A 13,216-nucleotide genomic window follows, 5' to 3' on the forward strand; every position below is an offset into this window, starting at 1 on the left:
GATTGATTGTTAATTTTGATAATTATTGTTGATTGTTAATTGCCTGTTAATTTTGTTTTTATCATTTTTTTCCTGATCCCTGACTTGGTTCCCCTATATTCCTCCTGTAAGTGAAACCATCTGATATTTTTATTTTTTCCTTCTGACTTGTTTCACTGAGCATAATCCAAAGTTTTTGATTTACAAAAAAATTGTGGACGCACTGTAACCCCGCCCCCAGGGTCCCCTATTAACATTTTGCCTCATAGTGGTGCATTTGTTAATTTCCAGAACAGATACTGATATGTTACTAATAACTAAAATCTGTACATTAGTGAGAATGGCACATATTAAAAAAACTAGCAACAACAAATGTTGGCGAGGATGTGGAGAAAAGGGAACTCTCCTGCACTGCTGGTGGGAGTGTAACTGGTCCAACCACTATGGAGAGCTGTGTGGAGATTCCTCAATCTACTAAAGATGGAGCTTCCATATGATACAGTAATTCCACTCCTAGGTATTTACCCAAGGACACAGAATCATTAATTCAAAAGGGCACCTGCACCCCTATGTTTATAGCAGCACTATTTGCAATAGCTAAGCTATGGAAACAACCCAAATGCCCCAAAGCACATGACTAGATCAAAAAGATGTGGTGCATATACACAGATTTTCTTACTTTTTACCTTATTGGCCTTTCTGTTCTGTTCTTGATAATGCAGCACACGCAGCTGTCAAGCCTCCTTAGTCTCTGCCTGACTCTGAGACTTTTATTGACATATCTTGTTTTTTATGACCTTGAAAGGTTTGCAATTTGAGATTTTGTAAAATGTCCCTCTATTGGGGCTTTTCTGATATGTTTCTTGTACATCTAGGCTTATGGGTTGAGAGAGGAAGAACACTGGCATAGTGTCATTTTTATCACATTTTATCAAGGGTACATATCACATCTTATCAAGGGTGCAATGTGACTTATCAGTATTGATGTTAACCTTGCTCTCCAGTTGAGGTGGTGTTTTGTGAGCTTCCTCCATCATAAAATGACTGCTCTGTTTTGTCCCCTTCCCATACCATCTTCCGGGAGGAGGTCCCTATGTATCCAGCCCACACTGAAGTAGGGGGATTTATACTTCACTCGCTTGAAGCCAAATGTCTGCAGAAGACATTTGGAATTTCTCTGTAGGGCAGATTTTTCTCTTTCATTCATTTATTTACTCAATCATTTATTGCTATCAGCATGGACTCCTGGATATTTCTTTTAGGTTTAGTGTTGTAAACCAAGACTACTTGATTTATTTTCTTGCTCAAATCCTCCCCATCTTAGCCTCTGGAATCTCAGCTGCGGCCTGTGTGCCTTTGACATGTCCCTTCAACACAGCTTGTTGGCTTGTTATTTTTAGTACGCCCTTACTCTTGGGTCCTACAAGAAGCACCAGTTCACCTTGACTATTTTCTGGCCTGGTCTAGAATGGGCATTTCTCCAAAGATCCCTGAATCCTCACATTGGACATGTGGATGCTTCAGAAAAATAATCTTCCTTGAAATGTTTTAAGTGAGCAGAGCAAAGAGTTTTCATGTTGCTTTGGCAGAGCAGGATAATCCAAAAGATCTCTCTTGATTAGACGACTCCTTTGGAATTGAATGCAGATTTGGGAATCTAGGATCCCTCCAATGAAACTTTACAAAAAGCCACTACACTTTCTAGATGCTATAAATATTAAAAAAAAAAAAACCTGTCTATCACAGCAGGATTTTATGACAAGTGTAAAATTGACAGAAGTGCCCTTTTCTAAGTGTCGTTTCCAGGGCTAACATCCTCCAGGAGAATAACCTGAAGTACAATTCCTTCCTGGGTGGGGGGGGGGGGGGTGGCACAGAGGCCCTCACCATCTGCTTTGGGAGACAAGAGTATTTAATTTTAAAGCTGGCAAATACCTGCACCAAACATCGATACATTTCAAGTCTTATTTCAAATCTGTTCTATGTTAAGTACATACAATAGATACTGTAAAAATTGCTGATGATTTTGGGTCACTTTCTGTTTGATAAGGAGGTTAGATGAGAAGGTTGGCAAGGTTCGGTCAAGTGTTCTCGTTCTGTTCAGCAAAGGCTAGGTGGCAGGTAATTAAGAACTGAAGTACTGAGTGTAATTACTGCAGGAGTTCAGACAACAGAAAGAATGATGTTTGCTAAAACTACGGGGGAGGGAATGATGAAAGATATATGATCAAGGATTCCAAGTGACTGCAAAATATTTAGTGCCTGAATTTATAGCCAAAGTCAAATGCTTGTGACCTGGTAATCACCTTTATGTTTTATCTCAGGTGACAACAGTGATGCTAATCTGAGCTACTTTCAATCAAATCGGTCAGTAGTTTTATTAAGTGGTTTATTGCTTATCGTTGGATGAGATTGAAGAGAAATGTAGGACATGTGTTACCTTTAAGAATGAAGCATGGAGGTTATTTGAAGCCCAACTTATTTCCAGGAGTAAAAGTCCTAAGACTTCAGTTGTCTTTCATTAATGAATTGTTTCTCATGCCCATCACATCCCTGCTAACTAGAAAATAAGATGGTTTATGGACTGGTCTCAGATGTTGAAGAGTTCTGGTCATGTATTCTACTTGAGTTATTGCTACTGTCCCCCAAAATAGTGCATATCCCCCCCCCTTGCAATCACAGAGCAGCATGGAGAAGGAGCTAGCAAGTGTGCAAAATAGTATTCACCACCAGCGGCTGCTCATCCTTCCCTTTGACAGAATGGGTGCATGATTAGAGAGTAAGGCAATGTCCTCCATGGTGTTGTGACCCTGAATTCGGGAAAATAGCTGCCGTTGGTCACCATCTTACATGTTGAGACAGCCATCTCCTTCCAGCCCCAGGGGAAAAGACACAACGTGTAATGAGAATAATAAAAATTATGTGTTTCCTGGATTTCGATTCCATTTTACTAGGGCACAGGGGGATTCACGTGATTGGGAAGAGAAGGTGTGAGAGAAAATTTCATTTTTTTTCTGATTCCTTAAAAAGTAAAATGCTCCCAAATGAAAGATTTGGGTTATGTTAAGGACATTTCAAAATCATTTGGATGATAAAGTTATGATGCTAAAACTTTTTTTTTAATCAATGAAAATCTGCTCTTGGTGATTATTGCATTATTTTAAAAAATACATTTTCACTGATTATAACTCTATTACAGTCCTCACGTGTGCTTTTTACTCTTTCTGCTAGATTTGTTAATTGCTGATTGAAGGGTACTTTGTCTGTTCATGTAGCAAAAAATAAAAGCAGATTATAGGAGGAATACAGCAAAATGTGAACGAAATCCTAAATAACAAACTTGGCTCTGTTGAGCCCGCACAACAGAATGAAAGAGTTCCCTCTTAGCCTCAAGTCAGAAAACCCAGAATTCCAGCTTTACCACCAATTGGATATGGAATTTAAAAAAATCCCTGCTATGTGTCAGAATGTCAGTTCTCATATAAAATGAGTAAATAGGAAAGGATCGTCTGCAAGATTTCTTCCAGACAAGATAACTGCTATTTCTGGTTACAGGAACACCATTCCCTGGGCATAATCTTCAAATAAGAGAAAGAATCCACATGAGTAAATGAGAGAAATCAAAAAGAAAGTTTAAAAAGAAAAAAAAGACCAACAAGATGGCCAGACTCCAACATAAAATTCTGACAAGAATCACATTTGTGGGCCTCCCCGGTGGCGCAGCGGTTGAACGCTGGGTTGCGAAGCTGCCCGCGGCCTTTGCGGCACCGGTTCGATCCCCGGCTGCTCCCCGGCCACTGGAAGAGGGTCCCACATGGCGCGCAGACCTCTCCTGCCACCCGCTGCTCCCCTCAGCAGTGTACTTTAGTCCTTCTGCCTGCTCTGCTCCCCACTCTGGCTCTGGTGAATTCTCTCACCCTCCCGCGCTTCTGACTGTACCCAGTGCATGTATAAACAAAACAAACAAACAAACAAATAAATAACTAAAAACATGCCTCTATTAAAAAAAATAAAATAAAAAAAAAGAATCACATTTGTAAGGCAGTAAGTATATAACACCAAATTCAGATAGTGTTTGCATGTTGAAGTTCAACATTTTTTTAAAGATTTATTTACTTAAGCATGCAAGAGCTGGGGTGTAGGCCAGAGATACCAGGGGTTGAGAGGATCTACCAGAGACAGAGTGGGGAGCAGAACAAGCAGATCTACTGAAATACACTGCTGAAGGGAGCAGCGGGTGAGTCAGGAGGGGTCTGCTGCACCATATGGGTACCTCCCTGGCCAGGGATCGAACTCATTGCTGCAGTGGCTGCGGATAGCTTCATAGTGCTGAGACTTGACTCCCGCGCCACCAGGGAGGCCCTGCAGTTTGACCTTCTTAATACAAATGAGCAGGCTGAGGCTCAAATGTTTAAAGTGACTGGTTCAAAGTCTGCCATGACCGCCATGGAGGTCCATGAATCCATGACCTCCATGGAGGATTCAGGGACGAGAAGAGTGTGTCTAGTGCAGCAGCTGCCAGGGTTCCCTTCACTGTGCTCACATCTTTAATGTTCTTATACCTTCTTTTTTTCCCTCCCAGCTGTGGGAGATGAGATGTTTCTCTCTAATCATTCATTTATCAGCTACTTACCGGGAACATATTATGTGTCAGCTAAGGAAATAATGTGATTTTTTTTTTTTTTGTCCTTAGCACCCAAAACAAATAACAAATATGGTGCAAAAATACCTAAGAGAAAACTTCAGATTCTCTAGCCTTCTGAAACAGAAGTGAAACATCTTATCAGTTCAGCTTATCTGCCTTATTTTTTTGCAAACAAAGACTGAATGTGGACAGCATCAAGAGTGACATGAATTAAACCCAACGCTTCGGATAGATACCAGCTTGAAATGGAATCATCATCAAGGCAGCTCTTTCTTATTTCTTAAGAATAGTCAAAAAATGCCTTCAGCACACGTCTATAGTGTGTACAGCAGGGAAATCACCCACTCTGACAGGAATTCATCATTCTCAGGAGCACGGATTGGTGTCAGGGAAATTTTTTAATTTTTAATAAATTATATTTTTGGTAACATTTTCAAATAGACTCACTGTAGAGGGCAGGAAGGACACTGAGCAGGTTTTCTGATCCAGCAGACGGCGTAAAGGAGGAGTCCTGGCGCCCTCAGTGGCTTTTGCAGGCTCTTATTGGGATCACCAGGTACACAGCAGGCAGGTGCGCTGGGGGGCCAGGAGGCTGGCAGGCCTCTCAGCCCCCAGCAAGTCTTCACTCTGGGCTCTCTGGCCTTCTCTCACCTTCTCTCTTCTCTTCTCATGGCTCTGCTTCTCTCTCAGCTTCTCTGCTCCTGCTAGTGTCCAGCCAGCCCAGTTGAATCCCATCTACCTATGCCCACACCCTACTCCAGGTGCCCGCCATCAGGCATGCATTCAGGACCGCAGGGTTCCGTCATCTATCCTAATGGGGGAGGGCAGAAAAGCCTGATACTTTTTACCTTACCCTACACTCACCTTCTCTGTTTAAATATTTGAATAGTGTATTGGAATTATAGATATTTAATTTTTTGATTTGGATAAGCCTGTTGTAGAAATAATGGTCCTGCAAATAAACAAGTTCGTTAGTGTGTTCCTTGCTGTACAACAGATATCTGGCGGTGACAGAGATAAATAGACATGGTGAAACCACTATAAAGGATGATTTTGAGATTTGCATTGTTTATTTTTCCCTATCCTTAGCCTGAGACGCTATGTTTACCATTTGGGGGGATGTTGATTTGACTTCTACAATATGTAAAAACATTGACTGTACATGCAATAAAAATTGAGTCTGCCTTTTCTTTAGGTTTCTTCTAGCACCAGACTAGTTCTGTATTAATTCCAAGGTTCCTTGGGATAATTTTATAAAGAAACAATGAAGGATTGCCTGGGAAGATGCTACAATTTAAACCGTTTCTAAATCAGCAAAGCACAAATCAGCAAGCCAACTTAAACAAACCCCCAATGTGATGATCTTCGTAGAGCAAGGAAACACCCCAAAGCTCCAGTTCAAGAAATGGATGGGATTGTTAAAATAAGTTTGAAGATGAAAGCATAAAGAGCGACACACGTGTATGACATTTTAAAAAAGCGTGTCAAATAAATTTGCCTGTTTTATGGATAATTATCAAAAGATTAGAGTGTAAAATGAAAGGATTTTTTTGAATCTCACAGTTGGCAACCACGATTGATGAGATACTGAAATTAAACCAATGCAGTCAATTTGATCATTTAGATTCTCCCTAGCAAAGCCCGTCAGCTGTGATTGATCACTATTGGAATCTCTAGCTATGAATTTCTTTTCCTTCAGACGTGCTTCATGCAACTCCAGCTCATCCCACTCTTGCTATACCTTATCATAGTCAGCCAAGAAAACCAAGAAACTTTACTCTCCGCCTGGAAAGTTCAGAGCCCACAATTCGTTAGACCCTTAGTTTCTATTTTGTGTTTTCTGACTGTTCTGTGCAGTCATTATAACCACAGGTCAACATTGTCCCACTAGCTAATAAAAATGTTCTCACCATTCCCAAGCCACTGCCAAGCAAGGTTCTTGCAATTTGTTGTTGATGATCTCTCGTTACTATTCTCTTCTTTCCCAAGGCCACCTCCTTCCCAGTTCCAGTTTCTGGGTTTCTGTCCCTATGGAGCAGACCACCTCAAAACTTACTGATTTAAAATGCTAATGCCTTGTTATTGCTGACTTAGTCTGTGGACCCGGTGGGCAATACTCTGGCTCAGCTGAACTCTCTCACCTCTTTTCAGTGGCTGGGCTCGGCCAGCTGCCTCTCCTCCCAGGGTCATCTAGCTAGTTCTCTCTGTGCTGCCTCTTATCCTGCAGCAGCCTCGCTCTCGCTCAAGGTCATTGGACTCTGAGAAAGACTAAAAGCCCCCAAGTCTTCTTGAATCCTAGACTGAGAACTGGTATGCATCCTTCCTTTGACATCCGTAGGGCAACATAGGTCATAAGATCAGCCCAGATCAAGCAATGGAGCAATAACTCTCTCTTTCTCCCTCTCAAGGGGAGCCTGGATCCCAGGGGCACAACAATGGGAGGAAATGAGGTCAAGTCAAATCAACATTTCCCTGAGAGCCCCTATATTCTGAATTAACTATTGAGCTAATGAACTACTTTGGCATTTGAGCATGTGCCAGAAAGAGCCAGTAGAGGCCTGTGTTGTAAAAGAGAAAGATCTCTCCATGGCAATGATCAAAATCAGTATATGTTTGTAAATACTCATCATGATCCATTTGCCAGCGTAAATGATTCTGACTGTATCAGGTCTGCTCTAGAGAGTGAGCCTTTATAAGATCTATGAAATGATTCCTTTCATCCTTTTCATCCTGTCCACCAAACAGTGGGCATGAAATAAATATCAGGTCTGGAATTTTAACGTCATCTGCAGAAATCAGGTGATCTGCTTTTGTTTGCATTCATGTTTTTGGCATGGCATAAATAAGACTAAGCATGTATGTTATTTAAATTCTCTTTTGTCGTCAAATCATAATATTAGTTTCCCATGGCAATCTTTGTATCTATGGTTTTTGATAAGGAAATGAGTAACCAAAAAGTAGCAAACTTCTCTGGATTAAAAGCAAAGTAAGAAGACCAGAATCCACATTTCTTCTGCCAGGTAGCTCCCAGGTAGATGCCCTAACAGTATTATGACCCCTCTTACACAATTTTCATTGCTGCAACCTCAGATCCCTTCTGTTAGTAGTCATCCTCTGCTTTATAAGCTGAAATCACCCCCATGATTAAGAGTTAGTGTTTTTTGCTTTTGTTCAAAATAAAAGATTTCCCATGAGCAACCATATTATGGAATACGTCTATGTTAGAGGTTAATTGTTTATAAATTAGGGCTTTTTACTGACCTTTGTTAGGTTGTGTTAAAAAATGTTGGGAATGTAAAGACAAAGGATTATGGCAAAAAGAAAAATAGCTCTACTTTTACTGTTTTCTTTTGAAACTTTAAGAAAGTTCATACATTTCTTTCAGTATTTGATGACATTCAGAAAACCCACATAGATTCCGCTGGCTTGAACAAGTCAGACAGACAAGTCACAGAGGCAAACCAGGCTGTAGTTTTTCTTCCTCACACCTAAATGCATGGGTGTAAATCCCTTTAGTGCAGATATATTAGGGCATGTGATACATATTTGGCACTTTTCTGCCATATACTTCAAAGTACTGTTCCTACTCACGTATGTCCTAGGCTCTCAAGCTGGTCACTCCTATCCCCACTCCTTAGCTCAGTGTCTAAGGAGTCTACCTCTGTGTTGCCTCATTGTCTTTAGAATCCACATTTTATGTGGATTCCCCATAGGTATGCAATAGGCGTCAGGTGTCTAATGATAATTTTATTGCTTGACCAGTTCAAGAAGAACCTAGAGGTGTAGAGGAAAATTTCTTCCTCCTGACAGGGAAGAGTAGAACCACCTTGACATAATTTAGAAATGGATATATTTCCATTTAATATGGAAATATTATGGTAGATGTTCTGAAATATCCTGATGCCTGAGTCTTAAGAACTTCCACTAACCATTCAACGCTGCTCAGTTAATCCTAGTTGGATTACATTGTATTTAATGTTTAAAAACCTCAATTCTATTTCTGAATTTACTGACACATTGTGAATCACCATTTTATTCATTGTTCTCACATGTGCACAGATTATCCTTCCTGATATTGGTTATTAAGTCGGGTTATATGAGCTAAGCAACCACGTAACGAAGATGTAAGGGCATTATATGACCAGCTGTGCTTTGCATACAAATTGCTTTAACTAATCATATTTTGAAACTATAATTAGTAGCCTGGGGAAAAATAAACAAAGATGCAGCGTCTTCAGGCCTTAATCAGTCTGGCATGAGAAATCCGAAGAACTGTATATTCCTTGGGGACTGGTCAAATTGGATGTTGGCATATATTGTTATTCAGCACCTTTGATGAGTTACAATATTAATTAAATGTTACCACTAAAGGACATTCTATGCAAATGAGGATAATATTATAATGTGAGTTTTAATCTGACCATCCAGTTCACAAACAAGAAGTGAATTTTGCTGGCTTTCACATTTTCCCATTGTAGGGTAAAGAAAATATCAGGCTTTTCTGCCCTTCCGCCATCAGGATAGATGATGGATCCTTGTTCTGAATGCATGCCTGATGGCGGGCACCTGGAATAGGGTGTGGGCATAGGTAGATGGGATTCAGCTGAGTTAAGACTGTGCTTTTTAAGGGCGGCGTCACGGGGACACCAGCAGCAGCAGCAGCAGCAGTAGAAGCAGCAGTAGAAGCCGAAGCAGAAGCCGAAAGAGAAGCCGAGAAGCAGCAGAACGAACGCTAGAGAGCCCAGATAGAGTGAAGACTTGCTGGGGGCTGGGAGGCTGGCAGGCCTCCCAGCCCCCCAGCCAGCACCCCTGCCTGCCACGTACCCGCTGAACCCCAATAAAAAACCTGCAAAACTACTGAGGACTCTGACTCCTCCTTTACCCAGTCTGCATGGGATATGAAAACCTGCACTGTGCCCAGTCCGGCCCTTACACCCATACAGTAGAACTACGTGGGCCCACACATAACTGAAATATGCATGTATTAGAAATTATAGTTAATTCAAAAAATTTATATTGTGCCCCTATATTGTTGGGCGCTGTGAGCTCATCTAATGATGACACTGAAAATCTCACAAATACTGAAATTCTCTGATCTATGACATCATTGATTATAAGGAGATTATTTCTTGGATATGCCTCTGAGCAAAAGTTGCCGATTAAAGCACAATTGTCATCACTAATAAATGTGAAGATTAGTCAAAAAACAGTAAAATGCAGTGAACACTTGCTGTGTACCAGGTATTATGCCAATTTCTAGAAACCCAACAACCAAAGGAAATATCATTTTATTTATTTATTTTTTTTGGCAGGGGGGGAACTTTTTATTTTTTTTTTTAATTCAGGTAACGATTTACCCACTGCATACTTATTAGGTGTATAGCTTCTCCCCTGACAACTGTAAATTTCTCACACTCCCACTACCCAAAGTCCAGTCATAATCCTCCACCAAGCTATTCTCATTTTAATTCCTAACTTGTGATGGGGGATATTAGGGCTAGAGAAGTTAAATCAACTTCCTGAGGTCACAGAAAAGTCACTAAGATTCAGGGTGTTATCTTTTAGCCACATGGCGAACTACCGCTTAGGAGTCTGTTAGAGAAAAAACAAACTTTATTTTCAAAATGATGTCACGTGTAAGTTTTTGCCTCATGATACCTCACAGAAGGACATTAGATCAAATACTGAGTTCCTAGAAAGCATCTAGGAGCAGACCCATCTGGTTTTTCAAATAGCTTAAACTCTAGGACTGTCAGAATGCAATGCTAAGCCTGTACATACAGTGTCTGCAAATTTCCATGGGTAACTGACTTATATAAAGAATCTGGAATTTGAGAGTGAAGACAACATTATAAATCATTTAGCCTAACTTTTATTTTATTGCTATTTTTAGTTTATTTCATTTTAATCAAGGTAATATTGGGGTACCCCCATCAGATTTTACCACCTTAGTGCATCCATCAATTCACCCCATTCCAGCACCGCAGACCATTTTGCTTCATTCCCTCTTTGTTGTTTCCCCTTCCCCTACCCCTTCCCCCACTTGGTGCTTCAGTTCTGTAGTCAGCTACCTAGGTTAGTTTTTCAGCTTGTTTTTATATGACTATTCATTTAGTTACCTTATATTGCACATATTAGTGACACCATCTGGTATTTATTTTTTTCCTTCTGACTTATTCACTTAGCATTATCCTTCCAAGCTCCATCCATGCAAATGGCATGAGTTTATCTCTTTTTGATTGCTGAGTAGTATTCCATTGTGCATATGTACCACATCTTCTTGACCCCCCTCCTCTGTTCTGGATGCTTAGGTTGTTTCCTTAGCTTAGCGATAGAAGATAGCACTGCAATAAGCATGGGAGTGCCAATTTCCTTTCAAATTAGTATTTTTTTAATTTGGGGGGTTGATGCCAAGGAGCAGAATTATTGGGTTGAAGGGAAGATCCATTGTTAATGTGTTGTGATATCCCCGTACTGCTTTCTGCAAGGGCTGGGCCAGCTTACATTCCTACAAGCAGTGTAGGAAGATTCCATTTTCTCCACAGCTTTGCCCACTTGTTTCTGGTTGTTTCAATATAGGCCATTCTCACAGGTGTGAGACAGTGTCTCATTGTGGTCTTGATTTGCATTTCTCTAATAATAAGTGATTGTGAACATTTTTTCGTGTGCTTGCTGGCCATTTTAACATCTTCCTTAGAGAAGTGTCTGTTTAGTTCTTTTGCACATTTTTGATTGGGCTATTTGTATTGTTTCTGTACAGATTTTTGAGTTCTTTGCATATCTTTGATATCAGTCCCTTATCAGATATATGATGTACAAATATTTTCTCCCACTCAGTGTCTTTTCATGTTAGTTATGGTTTCTTTCTCTGTACAGAAGCTTTTAAATTTGTTGTAGTCCCAGCTGTTTATTTTCTCTTGTTTTATTGCTGTTAGGGACAAATCCCTAAAGGCATCACTAAAGTTTATGTCATGAAATATTTTGCCTATGTTTTCGTCTATGTATTTTATGGTTTCAGGCTTTACAGCCAAGTCTTTGATCCATTTTCAACTTTTAGAGTAAAGACCTTGGAAACCAGGGATGTGGCTGTACTTGCTAAGGTCAGAGTAGCAATTCCTGGTGGAGACAGCACACTATCACAATTCCTCAGGACCTGCTCTCAACCCTCAGGACCTGCTCTCAAACGTGCCATTATCTGCAGCACAAATCCTGTAGACATGGGAGCCCAGTCAAAAGTATTAAGGCAAAGAATAATCACAGTTGGAATTTTTATTCTAGAAAGATTTTATTATTGGCCATGTGACAGATTTGGGCAGAAGAAGAAAAGGATCACATTATCACATAAGTCTCCTCGTTCAAGGGGGCAAATCTTGACACCCAAGACCACATATGTGACTTCCAGAGACATCTGTGATTGTTGGGACTTGGGGGATACAATTTATGGATGCTGCTAAACATCCTACAGTGAAAGGGGCAGCCCCTCTCCTGAAACACACATACACACACTCACACACACACATACATATGCATGCTCTTGCATACACCAAATAATTATCTAGTCCAAATGCCAATAGTGTCATTGATAGCAGAGTCATCCAGTCATCCAACATAACATCATTAAGCCCTGAACTACCGCAGTTACAGGGAGGGAGAGGTCGGACATTCAAGTCTCATACATTCATTATGTGTTCATTGTAGATCTTCTTGTGTGCCCATCACTGCAATATACTCCAAATAAAAAGATGAAGGTATTCACGGCACAGCTCTGGCCTCCTGTGGCTCACAGCTTCAGGGGATATTGATGAGCTGATGAGATGCAGTGGAAGAGGTTGGTGTGGCGGGAAGATGTGGTGACAGGGTACAGGGGTTAGCCTCCTACAATGGGCTGCCATTCTGTCCGTGGAGGAGGACCGTCAATGTTTAAGTTAATTGTTAATTAATGTAATTGTATTTAATTACAATTGAGCTGTAGTAATGAAAGAGAAGGTGCCTGCCTCACATTCGATGTTGCAGGAGCAAAGAGAGAGGCTACATGTAACTTCACGGTCTGTGTTAAACTCCATGGAGGAAGCAACATCCAAGGAACCATTCCAGTACAGAGAGTAGGAGGGAGGTCCTCCAGGTGGACAGGACCCCATGGGCAGATATACTGAACCAAGAGCGGGGAAGGGAATGGTGGGGACCAGCGTACTAGAGATGTGGGTGGGAAACAAGAGACTGACAGGGTCAAAAGGGCAGGCTCCTGAAATACAAAATTGGGGATAAATTGGGAATAAATTGGGTAGTTCAGGGCTTAGTGATGTTATATTGGACCACTGGGATTTCTCTGTTATCAATGGCACTATTGACATTTGGGCTAGATGCTGATCCGCCATGGAACAATGTTCCCTGGTCCTCATGGAAACCTGCGACAGTTGTGCTTTCTGCATGGGCCATGCTATGCCTGGGGTTTTCCTTGCATTTACTTGCTCTCAGGCGCTGGGCATGGTTGCTGTTTAGAATGGGCCTGTTAAATTCTGAATGTGACCTCAGTATGGCCATCAGAACACACACATACGTCCAGTTCCATGATTTATTTAAGTATCACATACA

Source organism: Talpa europaea (assembly GCF_964194135.1).
Source record: "Talpa europaea genome assembly, chromosome: 16".
NCBI classification, from domain to species: domain Eukaryota; kingdom Metazoa; phylum Chordata; class Mammalia; order Eulipotyphla; family Talpidae; genus Talpa; species Talpa europaea.